This window comes from Varanus komodoensis, unplaced genomic scaffold (genome assembly GCF_004798865.1).
Source record: "Varanus komodoensis strain SLA01 unplaced genomic scaffold, ASM479886v1 scaffold16, whole genome shotgun sequence".
NCBI classification, from domain to species: Eukaryota; Metazoa; Chordata; class Lepidosauria; order Squamata; family Varanidae; genus Varanus; species Varanus komodoensis.
The window spans coordinates 12,230,158-12,254,654 of NW_025335468.1; the positions used below are offsets into that span (position 1 = coordinate 12,230,158).

A 24,497-nucleotide genomic window follows, 5' to 3' on the forward strand; every position below is an offset into this window, starting at 1 on the left:
AGATGTCCTTTTAGCTTATCTGGTCATTCTTTTTCTAACAGATAACTGTGGAAGCCTACACCAAAATATCTCTATCTGTCCCTGCTCTGAAACCATCCTTAAAGGAAATTTTTCTCTCTCCCTGAAAGAATTAGAATTTTGTATGTATTGAGCTGAAAATAGTTGCAGTGTATATATAAGTTGTCATACTGCTTTACAAGCAGCTAAATAGTTTTATATGGAATAATTTTATCATATCAAAGACACTTAAAACAAATTTTGATAAAAGTACAGAGAAAAAATCCTGCAGTCCAGAAAGAGATTACTAGCAGCATACCCAGCCAAAAGTACACACATCTAAATTCAATTGATTTAAGTAGAATTTTAAATAAATGGAACAGACATGGTAGTCTTACGCATGTTTGCTCAGAAGTCCTACTATGTTCAATAGGACTTTTCCCAGGAGAATGTATGTATAGGATTGCTTCATAAATTTTTGTAAAGTTGCATCCTAAACCAATTGACAGAATGAGCATAACGCTCTGAACACACTGATACTTATTTCTGAATAGCCACATAGAATCATGCTCTAACTTTGGCAAAAAAAGCATCCAATCCCCCCACCCCCTTTCCATACAAGTACTGCCTTGTTGATCTTTACTTCTGTTTTCCACCAACCAAGAAACTAGCTGGTTGACCCTGGATGGAGAAAATTTGAGTTAATAGCTGGATTATATTGTTCCATTTTTTGCAGTTGTCTGTGGCTTCCTTCTACTCAGGCACTGAATCCTGAAACTACCCCTCACTTGGCAGAACCCAATTTGAACATCTACAAATTTGAGCAACCCAATCTGACCTCCATATACAGACATCTTGGCCACAACAGCTAGTCAACCTTTGTTTTTCCTCCTTACCACCACCAGTGTGCTCTTTGCAACATTTGACTGATAAAGAAATCTGGAACTCTCAAAAACTTGTACATTTTGTAATCCTTGGCCTAATATAGTTAATATATTATTTGTATTTCAGCATTCTGCAAATGATTGTAATGTGACTCATCTGTTGTAGTCAAGGAAATGGGATTATACCTGTGTTTAAGGATGTTGTGCCCTTCTGAACAAAGCTTTTTAGGAAGGTGTTGATCTTTGGGTTTAGCAAAGTAGTCAAGTATAAAATACATGTGTGCTGGTGATTGCAATGAAATTGGGTTTATCTTTCTGGGATGGTTTTGTAATCTCATGGATACCTCAAGGACAACACAATTTACATGCTCTAACAAAAAGGAAGAAAAAGAATTATATGATCCCTTTGGGCATGCAGCAAACTACTATTAATGTTTTTTTATCAGTATTTTCAGAATTTTCAAAAATGAACACTACAATGTTAACAGCTTCTTTTTTAAAAAAGAGGTTATTGCGGTACTTTCACATCTTTATAGTACTGTAGTAAAGCTGAATTTACAACTATACTGAACATAGAGTGAGGCTAACGCTAGAATCAACATTAAAATGATTCAACACTCTTTGGAGGAGGGGACCCTCTTGACTTGAGATCTGATACTGTACATAGCTGGAGGGCAGTTGTTTAAGGACTGCTAATAAAACGTGTGTGTCACTGACAGCAGCTGCTTTCTTAGTGGTTCAGCATTGAACACGAAAATGGGAACGATGATTCTCTTCTCTGTAGATACCTGATTAGCAACAAATGTTTAATAAGTCACATTTACAGACGGAAAAGAGACCCCCCCCCCCATATACTAACAAGTATTTAAGGCTTTATGTTAGGGACTGAAAACAAATTCTGATTTTTAAAGGATTGTACCTACAAATTTCTCTTTTAAGAATTTTGCTGTAAAACCTTTCAGAGTCTCCTTTAGACTGAACACATGGAGTACAACCTCCCTGCCCAATACAAATTTGCTTCTGCCTTTGAAAATAAATTCTTGCACTGAGAACTGGCAACTCATTTCAAAGGCAATCCTGGCAGGGAAGCATGGAGGAATGAATCCCAATCTAAGACATGGGCATACTTGAATTATGCTTGATTCTCTAATATGTGGTAGCAGAGCATGACTGGTATATCGGCATGTGTGATAGAAGCATAATGTTCTAGGTGACAGGAAGAAGGGAAGAGCAGAGGAAGAGCAGGTACTCTGCTGGACTCTCTGTCATCCATGGATTTAATTATGTTTCTATTTTAAATTTTGCTCTCTTTTTGTTAGCTACCCTGAGCACCATTTCCTGATATAAAGGTTGTATATAATATAAATAAATCATATAGATAAATAAAATAGGGGAGGACTTGGAACCAAATGCTGCAATGCATTCCCAGACCATATCAGGAATACTCCTGTTTGGTGAGATAACTAGGCTGGAACAGGAAACTTGGGCTGGTGTGTGAGTATGTTTATTGTGGTGGTGGTAAGATTTCAAGAGATGGATGAGCTAAAATTAAAAAAACAACAACAATTTCCCCATTTCTCTTTCCCCACCCCTTGTCTGCTGCAATATAAACTGCTAGAAGACTGAGACAATGACACCTAAAACTATGCCATCACCTGGCAGATTCCTATTTGAATCTTGGAACTGACTGTCAGCTTAATGGCTATATAATTGTGTAGGGATTGTTTTGAGTCCTTTCCTCCCTCCAGAAACTCCCATGTGTCATGGGAATCTATTTTTTTTAACTTTGTAGTGCTCATTCATTAATCCCACTCTTCACATCACTTCCCCTTCTCTGAAATGTATACCCTCTACCATTCTTTGCACTTATAGTCCTAGGATAGCTCTGTTTCAGTTGTGAAAGGCAAGGACTACTAAACTCAGTATTGCAGGGAATTTTAAAAAAAGTTTTGATTTTCATAACCCCCTTGAAAACATTGTAATTGTGTCTAGTCTGAAAATAAGATATTTGAGATGGTGTAGATTTTAAAATAAAGTATTTCAAGTCATATAAGAGAAATTCAGAATTAAACCAAGGGAATTTATCTACAAGTCCAGTTTCTTGAGGTGGGTGGACTAGTGGTTTTCCTTTGCCCCTATTATTCTACCAGTCTTTTTTTTTGTCAGTGATAAGCTGACATTTATCTATATTGGCTTCACAGATTGCTTATATAAGGTTGTCTCTACTGATGTTATTGAGTTTGGTTACTTAGCTGACTCTTTTTTCTTATGTATGAAGGAATGGTATTATGACATTTTTAAAATGATACAACATTTCCTCAAATGGGTGATCATTATTCCTTTCCTTTAAGTGTACTAGCTAGCAGTGATCTCCTAGATGGAAACTGTCTTCATAAAAATATCAGTGTTTATCTGGTAACCACTGGGAAAAGGAATGTGTTTGTTCAGTTTCTGCTAGCAGCAACCTTTTGCTTTGCAGTTTGTAAAGTGTCTGTGCTCAGTCTTCAGAGGGAGAAAAGGGTACCCTGTAGACTAGAGAGGTACACAGTGTTTCAGTATTTTAGAGACAGAGACCTTAGACAAATGAGCATTTTCATTAAAAACTCTGATCTGCCATTATACTGACTAAGGAAGCACTTAAGAAGGAATATACTAGAGAGAAAAGTAGCACTCCTCAGGAAGTAGTAGTGAGGGATACAGGGCAGGATAATGACCTGAAGTAGTGATGTAGTGATGCACCATTAGGCAAAAAACTGTTCATTGACTTTTTCCGCTCCTTTCCATGCCCATTTTCTTTTCTATAACTTTTGAGGTTCAGTGGACAACTTCAACCAGTTCCTTTCCCTTTGAAAAGATGTAGACTAGGAACCAGCCTTCTAACACTTTTTATTATTAGTGTTATTGTTATTGTTATTATTATTACATTTTTATACTGCCCATAGCCAAAGCTCTCTAGGCAGTTGACAGCAATAATCATAGAATCATACACTCAAGTCACCCATCCCACTTCTGCCCAGGCCTGACCCTGCTTAGCTTCCAAGATTAGGCAGGATCAGGCACTTCAGGCTACATCTCTCATTGGTGGAAATTGTTTTGCCCATGGGATGAGAGGCAAACACAGAGTATGTCAAACTTAGCATAGATGATACAGTAAGAGGAAAGAGACACAAATTCAAGACATGCACAAAATAAGATTGGCAAGGTTGAAAAGAATTGTGAAGCTAATAATGGTTTAGGCTTCTTTTTCCACCAAATGTAGACCCTGCTTCAATGTTACATAGTGTTCCATTTGTTTGTGAAAACAAACTGTGGTATGGAATGGGGTGGAGTTGTTTGTGAACAAGACATTAAAAATGTCATTGGGTTAAGCAACCCCCTGTATGAGCTCTTATGACAGAAGCCTCTATAATTACAAACTTGGAGTGGTGTTTGTGGTTTTCTGTTTTATTACTCAGTGGGATAGGATGGCTAGCCATAAGTTTCTGTATGCTAGTGACCTTCCAATTTTATTTTTATCAGAACAGAGACTGGTCTGCTTCATTTCTCATTAGTCAGTTATTCTTACCAATAGTCCACTTTGTCAGCCTCCAAGATACCCAAATAATTGCTTTTCCATAGTTCAACATTATGCCACAATCTGACTGTAACATGAATAAAAGTGATTCACCATCCACCCTCCTGCTACCCATCAACAGCTTTACCAGTCTTGCTTGTCCCAGTCTGATTTTCTTCATATTCTTACCCATTCATGTTGTTTTGGGACTAAATAATCTGACCAGGTAATTGAACTGCTGGTGGAGTAGAATTCCATCAAAGAAAAAGCAAACAACATTATTTTATACATCTATCAACTGTGAAATGTTTGTTGACCTTGAATAACAGAAATATCTGCATTAGCTACTTAGTTTTGATATTTAATTCAAGAAATGCAAGTTATTTTAGATGTATTTTTACTGTTGTCCAATGGACTACTTAGTCTGCTTGTACTTCATTCCAGAAACTGTTGGAATCTGTTATAGTTTCCTGTAGATAAGAATAGCATGTTGGTATATGCATAGGCATCTAACTAGCTTCCTTCTTCTGATGGAAGAGCATGATTTCCAGCAATCTCTTCCCTTCCCTTCCCTCTTCCCAAATATAATTGGTATAAAGATGAAAATGATGCACACTGTAAGTTTCCTATTTTCTTTTATATCCAGCTTTTAATTTTATATAGAACTCTTTCCATTGATCCTGTTGCAGGCTAGAAAGTGAATTGATAACCCTCTTATAGTTTTCACTCTTTTCGGAAGCCAAGGTAAGGTAGTGTTTATGAGTTGACTTATGCTGATTAAACAAGTGTCAGATTCATGCAGTTTACTGTTTCCAAACTGGCAGTAATACACTGGAGTCCAGTCAAGTCCCTAATCATATCTGCATAGCCCCACATGCCCCTGATGCCTGCGCACCAACTTTGTCCTATACTAATAGGAACATCCTGTGCTAGTTCTGCAGACAGAAACATCTTCTCATGTCAATGCAGAACATGTACATCTTGCTAGCATCCAAGATCAAGATGGTTTTATTTTTCAACAAAGGATCCCATATTTTTGTTTCTGCTGCAAGTTGCTGGCTATTATATTATTTGAGTAAGTGAGTTTGAGAAACTACTTGGGGAAAAGCTCAGAGAACTGATTTTAGTACTTTAGGTGAAATCCAGCCCACCTGAGATCCCTGTCTAGGCACAAAGGTTCCTCAGAAGACCACTCCCCTTTACCTTTTCACTGACTGCTGCTGATTTCATGCTGTCCTCGTTTTTGCACTCTCTCCCCCACTTCCTACAATTCCAAAGACTTAAATACTAGCAGCAAAAGATTTAATTTAAAATACATTGGTATTTTGGACAGCAATACCCACCTCTAAAATGCAGCTCTCCAGAGTTTCTCTGAAATGGAATTTGGCCATTGGGCTGGAAGAAGTTTGACATTCTGGTTCTAAAGTGTGTGCTCATATAAGAGTGCATCAGACTTTCTAAGATAAATTGACAACACATTCACAAAATGGTACATAAGTGGAATTCTTACTTCATCATCATACATTTGGGTAAGATGTATGCTGTACTAGCAAGGAGTCTGTCATTATGACAATGGTGGCTTTGTTGAAGCAAGACTCATAGACTGTTGGGGGAAGCAACTAATCTCAAAAGCAGGTTTTTCTTTCACTGTGACTCTTTCCCACAAGAATGGATGGCATTCATATAAACTGATGAGGCAGTTAAGCTTAATCTCTCAGTTATGTCCTTCCAGGTTCCTGGTGCAGTCCAGGTTTGATGACTGGAAAGATAGGGTTGTTCTACACTATCACCATCTCCAGGGGTTCATTTGGGCAGCATCCCGTTTTTAGCTATTCACAGAAAACATATACTATAGCCATGAATATATTACTGTATTAATTCAGTCATGGTTCATTTAAAATACACCAGGAAGTATAATTTATTTATTTATTTGGAACACTTATATGCCACCCCATTTGCAAAAGCCTCGGGGTGCCTTCCAATACAAATAAATACTATGCAATTACATTAACAATCTGGAGACATCCCGGGGAGATATAAAATCAATAAATAAATTTAACAGTTAAAATAATGTTTAAATAAAAAGGTCTTGGCCTGGCGCCAAAAAACAATGATGGTGCCAGGCGGACCTCTCTGGGGAGTGCATTCCATAAGAGGGGCGCCACCGCAGAGAAGGCCCTCCTCTGGGTACTCACCCTCCTAATATCTTTCATGGAGGGTTCCCGGAGAAGGGCCTCTGCCGCTGATCTCAAGGGGTGGGAGGGCAGATATGGACGCAAGCGCTTCTTTAGATAACCAGGTCCCAAGCCATTGAGGGCTTTGTAGGTGATAACCAGCACCTTGAATTGGGCCCGGACTTCAATGGGGAGCCAGTGAAGCTGATGGAGGACTGGGGTTATATGAGAATAACGCCCAGTCCCTGTCAGCAACCTGGCAGCTGTTTTTGCACCAATTGAAGTATCTGGACCGTCTTCCAGGGCAGCCCCACGTAGAGTGTGTTACAGAAGTCTAATCAGGAAGTTACCAATGCATGTGTCACTGTTGCCAGGCAATCGTTCTCCAGCTAGGGATGCAGCTGATGGATCAGCCGAAGCTGAAGGAAAGTGCTCCTCGCCACTGCTGTCACCTGAGCTTCTAACGATAGGAGCACTCGAGGAGCACTCCCAAGCTGCGAACCCTGTCCCTAAGAGGGAGTGCAACCCCATTCAGGACAAGGTCCAGGTCCCCCACCCCGAAGCCCGAGCCGCCTACCAACAGGACCTCCGTCTTGTCTGGATTGAGCTTCAGTTTATTGGCCCTCATCCAGCCCATTACCTCGGCCAGGCACCGGTTCAGTACAGCCACTGCCTCACATGGATTGGTTGAAAACAAGAGGTAGACCTGGGTATCATCAGCATACTGATGATTCCGCAGCCCACACCGCCTAATGACCTCTCCCAGTGGTTTCATGTAGATGTTGAATAGCAAGCGGGACAAAATGTATCCCTGCGGAACTCCATGGCATAGCTGCCTCTGGATCCAGGGATGCCTTCTTTAGGACTGGCCGGACTACCACCTCCTTTAAAGGAGCAGGCACCCGACCGTCCCTCAGAGAAGCGTTGACAACCTCCAGGATCCAGGCCCCTATCCCGTGCTTGGCTTTGTTAAGTAGCCAAGATGGGCAAGGGTCCAATAAGCAGGTGGTGGGACGTACTTGTCCAAGCACCTTGTCCACATCATCAGGCCGCAACAACTGAAACTCATCCATCAATTTTGGACCAGATGGCAACATTGGCACCTCCGCAGAAGGCTCTGAGTCACTAGTGGAGTCCAGTTCATGACGAATCTGAGCGATTTTCTCCTTAAAATGCTTGGCAAAGTCGTCACAGTGGGCTGTCAAGGGTGGTACGGGGTCTTTTTTGGGACCAGGATGTACCAGCCCTTGTACCACCTGAAAGAGCTCCGCTGGACGGCATTGTGAGGAAGCAATGGAAGCGGAGAAGAATTTCTTTTTCGCCGCCCTCACCGCCACAGCATAGGCTCGATAATGAGCTCTCAAGCATGTTTGGTGAGATTCATCCTGTGATTTCCTCCACCTATGCTCTAGACGTCTCCCAACCCACTTCATCGCCCGTAGTTCAGGTGTATACCAGGGATGATCGGGCTCTGCCAGGCAGGAAAGGACACTTAGGAGTGATCGTTTCAATTGCCCTGGTCATTTCCCCATTCCACAGTTCGACCAGGGCATCGACAGGAGCACCAGCCTTATCAACCGGGAATTCCCCCAGGGTCTTCAGGAATAATAAGCACAAGACATACCACGAGGTCAGTTAATAATACCAGCACCAAGAGACTATCAACATTATATCATTGCTGCTGTTGTTATATGCCATCAAGTTGTCCTCAACCTAGAATGACCCTATGAATAGAAGCACTCCTAAATGGCCTGTTTGTGACAGCTCCATTTAGCAATTCCAAATTCAAGGCCATGGCTTCCTTTATTCAATCTATCCCATATTTGGTCTTTCATCTTCTGCCTTTAGCGTTCCCTACCAAGATTGAGTTCTCCAGCAAGTCTTGCTTTCTTTTGATGTTTTCAAAGTATGAAAGCTTCAGGTATGTCATTTTTGCTTCTAGGACATCTTTCTCTGGCTTGATATCATCTAGGAACCACATGTTCATCTTTATGTCAATCCAGGGTATTTGAAAAACCCTTCTCCAGCACCATGTTTTGAATCCATTGATTTTCGCCCTTTCAGCTTTCTTCAACTGTCCAGCTTTCACACCCATACATTGTGATTGGGAATACAATAGTTTGGATGACCTTGACTTTGGTCTCCAGTAAAACTTGATTATCTTTTCTAGTTACTTCATTGCTTCCAGTCTTCTTTGAATTTCTTGGCTGCAGTCTCCTTTTAAATTGATGACTGAGTCTAGGTATGTGAACTCTATCACAATTTCAGTTTCTTCATTATTAACAGTAAAGTTCTGTAGTTCTTCTGTGGACATTTTTTTTTGCTTTCTTAATATTCAGCTGCATTCCTGCTTTTGTACTATCTTCTTTCACTTTCATCAAGATTGTTTCAAGTAATTACTTCTTTTTGCCAGTAGTGTGGTATTATTTGCTTATCTTAAATTAGTGATGTTTCTTCCAAAACTTTTCAGTCCCTCTTCCACTGATTCTAATCCAGTTTTCCTATTGCTATGTTATGGGTACAGATTTAGCAGATAGGTATATAAAATACATCCCTGTCTGACACCTTTGCTTATGTGTTCTCTTGTTTGTATTTCAGCATTCCTAATCTAGGTTTGAATGTTCTTTTCATTTCTTGGATCTTTTAGAAGAGGTCTTTATTTTTCCCCTTTTGTTGCTGTCTTCTGTTTCTAGTAATAGTTATTTTTGTCTCTACATGATAGTCACTGAAAAGTTGTGCTGAGGATTCTAACCTTGTTTCTCTCATCTATTTGCTTCTGTTTCTTATTTGTCTTTTGCAATTGTGAGGGCTGCTTCTGTCATTTATATAGGCTTTTTCTTTCTTGCTGCTATGGGCTTTTTTTTTGCTTTACATTCTTTGTCAATAATGTCTCTGGTTTTAGTCCACAGAACTGGTTTTAGTTCTTTGTGCTAACGGACAGTTAAGTTGACAATACAAATCTATTCTTTATGTGGACTTAAATTCTTCAGAAATGTTACGTTGTATTTTGGCATTATTTCCTGCTGATAATCTTTTTTAGCTTGACTCAGAGTTTTGAAATTAAGAACTGATAGTCATGACTGCAATTTGCCTTTGGTCTTGTTTTGGCAGCAAGAATAGAGTTTTTCCACCTACTGCTTCCAATTACATAATTATTTGATTTCATAGAATCATAGAATAGTAGAGTTGGAAGGGACCAGAAGTCAAACCACTTGCTCAGTGCAGAACACCAAGTTAAACCATCCTTCTCAGATGACTGTCCAGTTGCATCTTGAATACCTCAAGTGTGGGAGAGCCCACAACATCTCTAGGTAATTGGTTCCATTGTTGTACTGCTCTAACATACAGGATTTTTTTCCTGATATCCAAGCAGAATCTGGCTTAAACCCATTATTCTGTGTCCTACACTCTTGGAGGATGGGAAAGAGTTTCTTTCTTCCTTTTTGTGACAATGTTTCAAGTACATGTAGAGTGCTATCATAGCTCCCTTCAGTCTTCTCTTCTCGAGGCTCAATGTGCCTAGTTCTTTCTTTCAATCTCACCTCATAGGGCTTTGTTTTCAGTCCCAGATCATCGTTATTTTCTTCCTCTGAAATCTTTCTAGAATGTTTGCATCTTTCTTAAACTGTGGTGCTCAAAACTGGATACATTTCTCCAGATGAAGCCTAACCAGTGCTGAATAAAGGGGAGCTAGTATTTTACGGAATTTGCAAGTGATCCTACTGTTAATGAAGCCCAAAATAGCATTTGCCTTTTTTGCAGCCACATCACATTTTTAATTCAAATACAGCTTCTGAGCTACAGCATTTCCAAGATCCTTCTCACTTGCCATATTTGAGCCAAGTATTACCCATTATTTAACAATGTATTTAGTTTCTTTTTGCTAGGTGCAGACTTGGTATCTGCCCCTACTGAATTTCATTCTGTTGTTTTTGTCCCAGCACTCCAACCTATCAAGGTCACCTTGTCTCTTCTTTCTGTCTTCTGGGGTATTAGCTATCCCACTCATCTGAAAATTAGTAATTGTTCCCTGCCCTTCTCATCCAAGTAATTAATACAAATCTTGAAGAAACCTAGCCCCACGACTGAACACTGCAGTACCCCATTTGTTACCTTTCCCCAATTTGAGAAGATGCTGTTGATGAGCACTCAATGATTCCGATTCTGTAGTCAACTGAGGATCCACCTGACCATTGTTCCATGTAGCCAACTTTTAACTAGTTTGCTAATCAGGGTATCATGGGACACTTTGTTAAAAGTTTTTCTAAAATCAAGATAGATTGTGTGCACAGCATTTCCACAGTCCAAAGCTGCCCAATCAAAAAATGAAATCAGATTAGTCTGGCAGTTCTTGACAAATCAATGTTGGTTTCTAGTCATCACTGTATTGTTTTCGAGATGTTTACAGACTGACTGTTTTATCATCTGATGCAGAATTTTCCCAGGAATTGATGTCAGATTGACTGGTTTGTAATTCCCAGGTTTTCCTTTCTTGAAAATAAGGACTATGTTAGCTTTTCTCCAGATATCTGGCACTTTTCCTGTCTTCCTGATTTTTCAAGTATAATAGATTGTGGTTCTGGGAGTTCTTCCGCCAGCTCCTAGGACAGTGATGGAGAACCTATGGCACGTGTGCCCAAAGGGGCACGCAGAGCTCTCTCTGTTGGCATGCGATCTCCCCAGCAGCCATGCGCATATTTGGAAAGATTAAGAGTGCCAGTCAACAATGTCACTCATTAGTCACGACTTGCCGAGCTTTCGCATGGCTGGTCAGTGAGCTGCCAGGGATTTGCTTGGACTCTGATTTTAGCAGAAGGTAGGAAAGGTAGGAAATACACTCAGATGCCTTTTTCAGGGCCGGCCAAAAGCTGGTGGTCAGTGGAACGTTGCCCCCTTGTGCTGGTGGTCAGCAAATTCAGGTTTTATTGCAGTGTCGGCAGTTTACGATAAATTAGTGGTTTCTGAGTTGCAGTTTGGGCTCTCAGTCTCTAAAAGGTTCACCATCACTGTCCTAGGATGACTCTGGAGTTCATTGAGCCCTGGAGATTTGAACTCATTTAACTCAATTAGGGACTATTTTCCTCCAATCTTGAACTGCAGTCCTGCTTTTTCAGCTTGTACTTCATCAGGATGGTCATAATTCTGCTTTTGGGAAAAGACTGAGCCAAAGTAGGAATTGAGACCTTTTCTGCCTTTTGTCATCTGCTACCATTTTGCTCTCCAGATTGAGTGGTTGAATTTCCATTTCTTTCCTCTGTCTTTTATTTTAGACATATCCAAAGAAGAGGGGTTGCTGTGTTGTGGTTAGCATCCCTTGCTAGTCTTAATTCTGGTGCAGTACGGGTGAAATTGGCAGCCCTCTAATACAGAAGTGCTATTTCTGTTTCCCCGTGAGCCCTGACTCTGCTACTTTTTTGGTGTTAGATAGCTTGGAAGTTATAATGTATGCAATGTTTCAAATGTAATTTCTGTATGTAAAAAACAAAACAAAACAAAGGAGGCATCTAACTTCAAATGCCTTTTTCAGGCACCTTAAAGTTTGCAATATGTGCTCAATATGGCTTGTATCAATGCTGATACATGCATATGTCAGCAGAGCCCTTGGGCTATGGAGCACCATACAAATGCAATCAATCCATATTACGTCCATATATGCCCGCCTGCCCCTTGAGATCAGCGGGAGAGGCCCTTCTCCGGGAACCCTCCGTGAAGGAAATTAGGAGGGTAGGTACTCGGAGGAGGGCTTTCTCTGCGGTGGCGCCCAATCTATGGAATGCGCTCCCCAGAGAGGTCCGCCTGGTGCCGTTGTTATTTGTTTTTCGGCGCCAGGCAACGACCTTTTTATTCAAATGTTATTTTAATTGTTAACATTATTTATTCATTTTATTCTTTGGCCAGGGCAACTTAATTTATATTGTTAATTTATATTGTTAATTTATATTGTTTTATTGAATTTTATTTATTTATGGTTTGTGAGCCGCCCCAAGGCTTTGGCGAATGGGGCAGCATAGAAGTTGCCTAAATAAATAAATAAATAAATACATAAAATAGAGAAATATTGGCCACATCAAACCACATATGAATATTTGACTTTTCAGTTTTGACTGAAGTTCACAATCCTCTTACTTAAGAGTTCATAGAGAAATGGTTGTGAACACTTTCGCTGACATTGATTAGGTGCATTGTGTCTTAAGGCTTTCTATTCCTTTATTTATAATCGCTTTATGTATGCATCTACATGAAGCTCTGTATATAAAAGGTGTAAATCAAAGTTGCCTTCCATTTAAATCCATAACCACCATTTTAAAGTGTTTACGGAAGAATTTCCCCTTGAAGAGCAGCTGAATGCTGATGCTGCCTTCTTTGTAATCAGCTGATAGTTTAGAAACTGTCCCCTTCTCCATCTGCGAAAATATGTCCTCTTGCAGGAGAGGGATTTCTATAAAGCTCTCTGAGAGGAAAGAAACACTCCAATTAACAATATTTTCCATTGGCCAATCTCCAGAATAAGACTGTTGTTACAGTTCTTGGTACAGATTCCTTTTTTATGTTAATAGTTTCTTTCTTTCTTAACTAAATTGCTATGTAGCTGGCAAATAATTGAAAATAGACCACTCTTAAAATAATAATTTTCCTAACTGGAAAAATTTGTAGGTTTTTGCTATGCTGCATTATTGTGTGTATTTGTTCCTAGGCAGTTTTCTGGACAGTAATTTTTATGTCATTCTATTATTAAAATAACATGTAACTCTTGCAGATCCTTTTTAGGTATTCAAAATTGCTCTCAGTTGAAAGGGCAACTGAGTTGGGAGATGTCATAATTATGTTGATTAATTGGACAATTATTTTGGCTCTGTTGTTTGTCTGCACTGGACTTTCTGACTGTCTCTCAAACAATTTTAATAACTCCTTCAGAAAGAATTCCAAGAATGTTGGAGAACCTTGGAGGAAAGGTGCAAGATAGGCTTGCATCACAGTTATATATCCAATTAATAGGAAATGGTGTATTTTTTGTAAAAAACAATGCGCTTTCAAGTGGAAGTGTGGCAGGAAATACATATTCAATTTACTGGTCATTACTGAGATGGATCCAGAATTATTATTAATCTTCCAGATGTATTTGAATTGCCAATGTGGACTTTTGGGAAAAAGGAACTTCTGTCCTGTGCAGCTTCACAATACCTTTTCAGATTTAGAGTTATATTAAATTATTATGTATTCTAAATGTGCATAGAAGTCTATTTAACATAAGGGATTAATTTGTCAGAACCATTTCAGACATTCAGATGACGGATGACTATTTTTTTCAATATGCACATACGCAATTTTTATATCCTTCCCCAACATGCAAATTCTTTGATGCCAAACTTGCAAATGAAGGAAATAGTAATGTTAAACACCTTTTTCATGTGCTAGCTTTTCACATGAAGTGATAGTGATGTAGTGCGTTTTCTAACTAGTTAATTTTGTCAAGGTTCTACAACGTACAAATTTGTTAGAGATGTGCTGAATTTTTTACTCAGATAATTTTGGAAGATCCGAACACAATTCAGGTATGAGGAAACCTTTCTAGACCTACCTGCCATTTTTGCATGTAATTTTTTTCCTATTTGCTGGTTGGAGTCTTGGGATTTAGGACCAAAGTAATTAGGTACAGTAATTGGGGGACCACAGAAAGGCTTGAGACCCTGCGCATGAGGTTTTCCACCCCTGCTATGGGAAGTGGAATCCTGGAAAAAGCTTGTTGGATTGGAATACTATCATCTGTAGCCGTATTTATTTGTTATAAGTATTTAATGTTGCCTCAACTTTCAGGAAGGTATCCATGGTGTTCAACCTATTTAAAGTTCAGACTGAAACCCAGAAGGGATATATTGCCCAACTGACATTGGAGCCAGCTGCCACCACTGGATATTGCTGAAGTACATGCCTTATAAACAAATAAAAAATCAGTAATAGAAGGTATGTCTTATAGAGCAGCAGGTTATATTATGTTTTTCTTGATTTATCTATATGGCCTAGGACATTTCAGAACATTAAAGCTTGAATAATCCAGGTTAGCTGTCAACATGGTGTTAGGGTGGTGGGAAAGAAAAAACACATCATCAAAAAAGAGGCTAATTTGCATAAAAGCTACACCTACTAATTTATATATGTATAGATCAAGGATGGGCAACTTCCAGATGTTGAGTGCCATTTTCATCCTGCAGGCCCTTTCACGGGTACAGTCTGTGGGGTCCAGTAGGATGTGACTGCCAAGGAAGTGGACATTGCTGATTAGCCACTGCAATTCTGCTGGGAACCATCCCACTATACAACAGAATGCTGCTATGGATTCAATTTAGCTTGTTTCCAAATGAAATTTTTCCCTTTTGGTGCTCTGTGGCAGCTATGGAACATGCAAAGAGCCAAATTTAGTCTCCAAACAGCTAAATTTGATTGAGTACTGTCTAGCCTCTTGAACACCATTTCCCTGCTCAAAAACTATTAAAAACTTTTGGGGGAAATATAAGATAGTGGCAGTGCTTGCAGCCCACAGGCCACCTGTTGCTATGCCTGGCATAAATATATATTTAGAAATCATGTCTATAGTTTTGCAAAAACAGATTTTATCATAGTGTGGAGGACTGTCACCAGGTGCTCCTGTTTGGTATTCAGGAGCTAACTGGTGGTGGGTGCTTTCAAGGCCCGTGTTGTCACTTCTTATGGTTTTTTTTAATCTTTAAACTGGATTTAGATTAGAAAGTCCTTCAAATAGCGGACATGTTCAAATAAAAGGTTATCTTTTAATAGCTCTCTGAGGACAAACACATAGTTACTTACCATGGGGTGTGCACAGTAGTATATAATTATAGGTAACAGAGTTCCTCAGGAATAATTTGGGGATGATGCAACTTTAGTAGTGCTTCCATGGAGACTTCTTTTAAAATTATTCAAAGTTCAGTTATTTAGTAGAACATGCCAAAACCAATAGAAATAAAGTATCAATATCTTTCATAATAATGGTTCATGGAAAAGGTTCTCCTGATTGCAGACCTCTCCATTCTCTACATCAGTGCAGTTGTGCCTTAAAGAATTATCAGTGCAACCACTAAAAAGGAACCTAAGCTGCTTCCCCATGCAGAACTTGTTTATCTTTTGCTCATATAAAATCCTTTTTGAGCATTACCTTAAGGCACAGCTCCCTTGCATTTCCTTTCTGCCATTTCCTACATAATAATTTGAAAGCAAGACAATAGAAGAAAACAAATATGTGTGGGGGTAAGAGGATCGTGATGAAAATATTCCACCAAAGAATGGCTGGGGGAGAGAGAATTGACAAAATAATCAGCAGAGTTTAACAGCTGATTCACATATTAAACCATCCACAGAGCCTGTGGGAATGGAGTGATATATAAAAATCAAAATCAGTAATCAATAACAATTATTATATTGCTGTTCTTTCAGTTCTAAACAGAATGACCAAACCAGTATGGCTCCTCACTCCTCGCTCGGCCTTGCCGTCTCAGTATACATGTTGTGAAACTAATGTTGGGATGGATGTACAGTGTAATACCTTAACACTGTTAAGCTATTGGAATCACCCATGTGCATTTTAGAAAACTTCCTTATACCCACAGATGCTAAGAATTGAACCTGGGACCTTTTGTATACAAAACATGTGCTATGGTCCCTTGGCTGCAGAGGTGGAGATGCTTGCAAATATAATATGTAAATAGTGTATAAACTTTAAAACATTTACAAAGAAAATATATATAAATATTGTCTTACCAAAGGAATCATTGTGAAAGAAAGTTTTGTCAACTTTAAACTTCTATCTCTCCGTCTAGAAAACTAATGAATAAAAATGTGTGATTTTGGGGGGATAAATTTTAAAGGAAAATGACCCAGTAAAATGTTCAAGTTGTATCATCCACTTTTGCATATATATTCAATGAAGCTTCTGTGGGCAAAGCATATATTAAAGATTATCCTATATTTGGTCTTATCTATGCAAATGATTAAAGTACTAGAGCTGCAGGCCCAGTATTAAAATAACTTAATGCTTGACATTGTCTATGCAGTATGCATTTGATTATGTCCATGTGGCCTGCCTGTTTTATGAAGAACTTTTCTTTAACTAGTATACATGTTGCCTCTCTACTTTAAAATATGAGAAAGCTATAACGGAACAATACATATATGCTGTGCAAAAACTTATATGGCATAATCATTTGAAAGAGCTGAAGTTATTCAGACTTGGGATTTAAATATTCTTATTATGCGCCACTATCCTTTGTACTGATTCAACTCAAGCTGTAACAACAAATAGCGTTGTATGACTAATATTAATGAATCTTATTGTGAGCCAATAGGTGAAGCTTTCCATCTTATTTCTCTGAATTTCTATATCAACACAGTATGTTGTGTTCCTGTGAACAATCCGATTTGTCCCTGCCCTACAAAAACATAAAGTCCGACTTGGCTTTCTGACACTGACTAAGCTACTTGGATTAGGGAAAGCTGATCTTAAAAGAGAAAAATTGGATGTTCAGCAAGCCCAGCAGATATTTTGAAACACTCTTGCTGCTGATAAGAGTCATTGTAAATTTAAATATTACCTTGTCTTACACAGAAACCACACTAACAAATGGCTTTGAATTTTTTATGAATGATTGAGTACGAAACTTACTAATAAGCCCAAGCTGTGGTGCGTGCGTGCGTGCGTGCGTGCGTGCGTGCGTGCGTTCTTTCTTTCTTTCTTTCTTTCTTTCTTTCTTTCTTTGACTAGAGGATGCTGCGGAGAAAGTGCAGATGAGGTGCCATATAATTTTACAAGTTGCATAACTGCTTTTAACTACTAAACTCTCTCTGATTAAAATAACAATTGAGCCTGTAATTTTTCTGAACAGCTGCTGCTACAGGGGGTCATTACCTTGGAGAGCTTGGAAATAATTGTACTCCTAATACATGAGTTATGTAGTCTCATGTTTTACAGCAATGCACAAAGTTTAAAGCCTATAGTAGAATGTTATTTGAAAGCTGTCAAACCATGTTAAAAAAGACTGCATCGTCAAAGGCCCTTGTGGCCAGGATTCAACATGTAGCCTTGTCTTACTCATTATAAAATGCATGTTTATAAAGTTCCACAGAGCATCCAATTCCCAATTCACTTATATCAGCAAGACTTAACTTGCTCATTAATCTAAATTCTTTTGCAACTTTAATCTACATGTTTAATTAATCATAAAATGAGGCGGTAAGTAATTTCAGCAATGTGTGGCTTGTTATCAGATGCATTTAATCACTCTTCTGTGAGCTCATTTGGAAACACCTGAAGATGTCGAGAGCAGTTTGAATAAGCATAAATTATTCTTTGTCAGTGTACTTCACCCAACTAATAAGACATTAATTTAAAAAAGGCACTGTTCGTCATTTTTAGATCTTCACCAACATTTTTAGCTTAGCAATGTAACTCTAATTGTATATATGACACAATACACAATATAGTACCCAGCGGTGAAACAGGAAGTATTATTCAATTTATTTTTCCTGTTTACATGTAATTACTCTGTGTAATCTTAGGTTGAATGAAGATTAACCATAGTTATCAAATCCTAAGTATTTAAATGTTCTTGGAACAAGCTACTAGTTAATTGAAATCATAAAAGCTACTAGATGATATAATAACAGTTGTAAGATTATATCTTCCCTGTGGATTTACTTTGTTTGAGGTACCTTAGTATGGTTTCTTTCTTTCTTTAAATATATAGCCAAAACACAGTACATAAAAAACTAACTTCTACTAATGAAGAAACAAATTTTAAAATAAAGACTATTGATCTGATCTTGGCAAGCATTCAGAGTTCCTTACAAGGCAATTGGAAGTCACTCTGCAGTTTCATATGATTTGCAAAAGATCTTTTATGTTAATCTTTGTCCCATGCAGTGTCCTTGTATTTCTATTAATGTTATCACAGTGCCTTTGGTGACTGGGCTGTGCATGGTATCCACAGCCTGTTGAAAGCTTATGCCTGGATTAAATAGTTACACAGACTTCTAGGGGTTTTCATAACTTCACCTTGCTGTGCTGCCCTAGTGAATTTCCTAGTCTAGAACTAAAATATCAGTGCAAATCCTCTCCTTTGCCAGCAATAACCTAAGACCAGGCAGCTTTCTACTTTGTTAAAAAGCTGTTACTAGTCTGTGTAAGGCTGGAAATTTTTCCCCATCCCTTTTTTTGCTGGTAGTTTGTTACCTATGTTCAGTGGCAGTATTCTAAAAACAAACCAGACACTTACGTCTTCAGGCTGATATTTCATCAGGGTGTTAGAAATAGATGAATTAAAAATGGCATTTTTGGAGAATGTCATCACCTGTCCTGTTTCTGCCTTGCAAAGGATGACATTCTGTAACAATAATTATTATTTTGAAAAGAGATTTGTTGACCTGCCAAAGATCTTCTTAAATGCATATCCTTTTGGCTAATCTTTTTAGTTGTCTTTGATATTTCAGTATGCATCACAGCAGTAAGACATTCTTTTTGTTATAACAATATTACATTTCCTACACACATTTTCTCCACTGCATATTTTCTTAAGGCTTCATTTTCTTTGACTATGTTATACTCTAATAAGATCATTACTCTGGCATACTGTCTCCATCAACTGTTAAAGATTCTGTATTGTTCAAGCTATAGCAATAAATGGTAGAAACGGATCTCTCTCCACCTTTTCCTGCTGACAAATTGGCTCTCTTCTTCTCTACAATTTGTGGTTTACTTTAATCCTCTGTTTCTCTCCAGATGGAAGAGATCATAGTTCTAAACATCTAAAAAGAGTAACGTTTTGCAGTGTCATATAGTACAGACTAGTAGGCTGGACAATTTAACAACATTCCATGAAACCGCAAGAATAAAACTTGTGTACAGATTACATTTATGAGCTGGAAGAAGAAAATAACCTGACTGCCTAACAAGTATGAGCTATTTCTGAGTCTTTTTTCATGCAAGAATTTATTTTGACTTCTTTAATTTATAAACTGTAATGAGGCAATCAGATGATGTATGGACTGTTTTAGACTAAACAATATATTTTTAATGAAATGAAGGAAGGTAGAAGTTGGAGTGCTTGAAATCCTACAAGAGAGCCACAGTGACCCAATGAAGAGAATGCTTCATTCAGACTTCAGAGAACTAGGGAAGAAACAGATTAACATTAGTTAAAAATACTGCATCTAGGATTTGTATTTATTGATGTAGTGGCTCTTTTCTTGCAAAGTTCACCATCCCAGGTGCAGGTGCCTAAATCTGGATCCTACCTACTTACTACTAGAAGGCAATCCATCTTCAGTCGAGAACTGTAACTGCACCTTGTCTTGTACCATGTGGTCACATGATGATCATTCCAGTCCCCAAAAAAGATACTGAGAAGTGTAGTAAGTATAGGACCATCATGCTAATTTATGATGATGGTGATGATGATGATTAATTAGATTTATACCCACCTTTTTTCTTGCAACAAACTCAAAAGTGGCTTACCTCATTCTCCTCCAGCTGCTCTCAGTCTTATCCCCACAAAAAGTTCCTTTGGAAGCAAAGTGGTGCTCTGTGTGCTGCAACAAAGATGTAAAAGTGGAACAAGAACTTATGTGGAACGAGAAATGGCTGACATTCAAGTTGGATTCTGGTCTTCTGCTCAAATATATGGCCTTCTGGTCAAATATATGATTCTGTTCTGGTTAAATATATGTTGGCTGCTGGAGCACACCAGACGATGTCAGAAGAAGACCAAACTACAGTAAAGCCTTTGACTTCTGTGTGGATCATGAGAAGCTGTGGAGAGCTGTGAAAAAATTGTTCTTCCTTGGCAGTTTGTTATCCTGATGCATAATCTGTATCAAGGACAAGAAGCAACTGTTAGGACAGAATATGGAGAAACAGAATGGCATCAGGCAAAGGCATCAGCCAAGGGCATGTTTTATCTCCCTGTCTGCTCAATCTTTATGCAGAGCATACTGTAAGGAAGGCTGAATTAGGATTGGAGAAGAAAAGAGTGAAAATTGGTGAAAGACACATCAATAATTTTAGATACACAGATGATACTATATTACTGGTGGAAAGCAGCAATGAATTGAAAGTAAAAGAACAAAGTACAAAAACAAGACTTTGGTTGAACATTAAGAAAACAGTAATTACAACTACAGAAGAATTACACTTCTTTAATAACAACAATGAAAAAATTGAAATTGTGAAAGATTGTAAATACTTTGTTCCAGTTATCAATCAAATGGGGACTACAGCCAATACATGCAAGGAAAATTGAGGCTTGGAATACAGCAATGAAAGAACTGGAGAAGATAAGTGTAAGGCTGTTTCACTGGAGACCAAGGCCAAGATTATCCACATTACTATATTCCATATCCACACTACAATCGATATGCACATGTGTGGAAGCTAGTCAGTGAAGAAAGATGACAGGAAGAAAATATGTAGATGCATTCAAAATATAGTGCTGGAGGAAAGCTTTGTGAATACTCTGGACAAACAGAAGGATACACAAGTGGGTCTTAGATCAAATCAAGCCAGAACTTTCCCTGGAAATAAAAATGATCAAAATTGAAGCAATCATGCTTTGGGTTTATCATGAGAAGGCAAGACTCGCTGGAGAAGACAATATTAGGGAAAAGAGAAGGCAGAAGAAGAAGAGGAACTTCAAATACAAGATGCGTTGATTTCATAAAGGAAGCCAGAGGCTTGAGCTGAATAAGGAAGGATATTTTAATGGGCATTAATTCACAGGGTTGCTGGATATAACTCTGATAGTATGTAAGAACAACAAAAACAACATCAGAATATTAAGCCATTGCTGGTTCTCCTCCCAAGATTACTTAACTTTGGGCAATTTTGGATATGGATGTGGGGACACTTAGGTGTTCATGTATTTAGACTGAATTCAGTAGTTGGGAAGATCATTCTGTTTCATTAGCTGTTTCAGATAAAGGGTTGTATTCAACTGTGTTTGCCCACTAGCAGAATGGACTCTGCTGGCAGAACTGATTCCCCTTTGTTCCTGTCTGTATCCTAAATTGACTTTGAAGGGTTGGAGCACAGTGGACCACAGGGAACTCCTGCTGCAGGAGCAGAAGTCTACTTGCTTGACGTGGAATGTTGCTGCACATCTTTAGGGATACACTGTTTACTTGAATTGTATGAAACTGGAACTTTATTATCTTATATGCCTATCTTTAGAAATCCCAGATGTTTGCCCAAATGCTGAAAGGCCTCTTCTTCAAAAGACGAATTTGTTGGCAATACAGATAGTTGTGGACCATAAACATTTGATGGTATGTGATTTCATAACAGCATCATGGCAATTAATGACAATTGACAATTGTCATATGACAATTAACATATGACAATTGATGTTATTGACTTCTCAGTTTGCTTGGGTGAAGAGATTCAGTCTCATGCCTGGAACAAATTGGACTGAAGACTGGTATAATATGTATATGCAATCAGTTTTTAATGTTACTGTCTGAATCGGAGAAAATAATGTCACAGTAGGTTATAGGTAGAATGTGTCTCTCATATTTCCCAGGCAGCTTGTTGGAAATTTCGAGGGAATCATATGATCTCAGCTCACTGTCTGCTTTTGTTTTTAACAGACCTCTCTGATGACAACTATCACGGGGCACTGCTAGAGCACAGAGTCAGCCTGTGACAGGGCCAGGTAACATTTGCATATTCACCTAAAAGTTTTAATGGGAAGGGAAATTTTTTTACGTAACATTTCCCATCTATTACCTTCATATTTCAAGTATATTTTCCAGGTAGGTGATATGTGAGGCAATATCAAATAATGGCAAAATGGAAAGGGTTTTCACTTGCTTTATCCCATTTCATATGTGTATTTAAGATAAGCCTCCACTTTAATTAATTAATTTTAGTATATACTTCAAGAATGCACTTACAATTGTCACTTTGAGAATGTAGTTTCCAGGCTGATTGATAACTTGGAATAAGATCAGTTGATCTAAGGAAGTGTGCCCCTTGAAGATCACACTGTATTCCAGTTTCCTTTTGTCCTCAGAGATTATATCACTTAAAAGGAAGTATTACTTATGTCATGATTTATTATGAAGTTATCAAAATCAGAATTTTCTTGGTATAACCAATAATAGCTCTTGAAAAGTATGGCAGAGAACTAAGGTATATTTGTGTGGGCAATTTTCACATTATTGCTTCACCCTCAGAAGAAGTCCCAGAAAAGCTGGAACAATGTAGGATGGGGAAGCACCAGGTAAATGTAAAGTACATGCACTGTGCCCCTCAACATTGACTATGCCAGTAGTGAACATGGGTGGAAAACTAGTTTATGCTTGAATTACAGATGCTTGTGTCTATCTGTTGTTTGGACAGCCACAATGAATGAAAGTAATAAACTCTGAAAACAAATGAACGAGTATTTGAGTAATGAGCAATACTAACCCAGACCTTATTAAGAGCTGTTACCAATGTTGCTATTCCTATTCAGTTTGTGTACTATGAAAATACGATTACCTACATCTAGGAAAGTAGAATATGTCATTGTTGCAAATTAAGCACAACCAAATGCATAAAATAAAAATCCTTTGCATATACCTTTTACTGTACAAAGGAACATTGTTTTTGTTCTTGTAATAATGCACAAGCAAACTTTTAGAAAGTTGTTGAATATGAGCAGTAAATATCTATCCCTTCATTCTAAAGGTGATTTTTTTTTGCTAAAGTTGTGTTTTGTTTTCCATGGACTGATCAGTTTTACAAAGCCAATTTAAAAGAAATTGACAGCTTCTAAGAAATAAAAACAAATAAATGACCATCCTCACAATTATATAACAGAACTTGGTAATATGTCAAAGAATAATGCTTATACAATAATTCCTTCTCATAGTTGCAGATGCTGTTGGTAATGTTATCAAGGATTTAGCACTGGTAGGGTATAAGGTTCCTTAATATTTATTTTCACAAGAACTTTGTGAGGTAGGACAGGCTGAAAATTAATCACTTGCAAAGTTTATCTTGTGAGCTATATGACTCACTGAATATGAACCTGGAACTTCCAAGTCCAAAGCCAACATACTCCATCAGTTGGAAGAGGACAGGTAACCTAGACATCGCCACATATAACACAAGTGTTCAGCAGAAGAAATTGATGAAATCACTACCCTTTTCCTTATCCCAGTGAAATCAAAGTCCGCTAAGTAAGTCTGGATGCAACTGGTAGTATATGAAAGGAAACCTCATTTTAAAACAAATGAAATCAGTGGTCTAGATTATCCCTGTGAATTGTATACATTATTAGGCTAGTGACTTGATATATTTTATATATTTATTGTTGTTGGTGTTAGTCGTGAAGTCATGTCCACCTCATTCTATAAAATAATATATAATTATTATATGTATAAAATACTTTAAATATAGTTAAAATACATAATTTTTATTTATTTATTTATTTAGAGAACTTCTATGCCACCCCATTCGCTGAAGCCTCGGGGTGGCTCACAATCATAAATAAATAACATAGTATAAAACAGTATAATTTAACAGTATAATTTAAGTCACCCTGGCCAAAGAATAAAATAAATAAATAATATTAACAATTAAAATAATGTTTGAATAAAAAGGTCTTCGCCTGGCACCGAAAAACAAATGATGGCGCCAGGCGGACCTCTCTGGGGAGCGCATTCCATAGATTGGGTGCCACCACAGAGAAAGCCCTCCTCCGAGTACTTACCCTCCTAATTTCCTTCACAGAGGGTTCCCGGAGAAGGGCCTCTCCCGCAGATCTCAAGGGGCAGGCGGGCATATATGGACGTAAGTGCTCCTTCAGGTAACCAGGACCCAAGCCATTAAGGGCTTTATAGGTC

At 38.2% G+C, this 24,497-nt stretch overlaps 1 long non-coding RNA gene across 1 annotated transcript in view; it reads left to right on the forward strand.

Moving 5' to 3' along the window:
* LOC123021178 overlaps positions 1-20,337 on the forward strand; it is a 97,835-nt gene extending 77,498 nt beyond the window's left edge. The window contains exon 3 of the long non-coding RNA XR_006414280.1: positions 19,393-20,337. This is a non-coding gene — a long non-coding RNA (uncharacterized LOC123021178). The remainder of the gene's footprint in view (positions 1-19,392) is intronic.
* Positions 20,338-24,497: the final 4,160 nt, after the last annotated feature.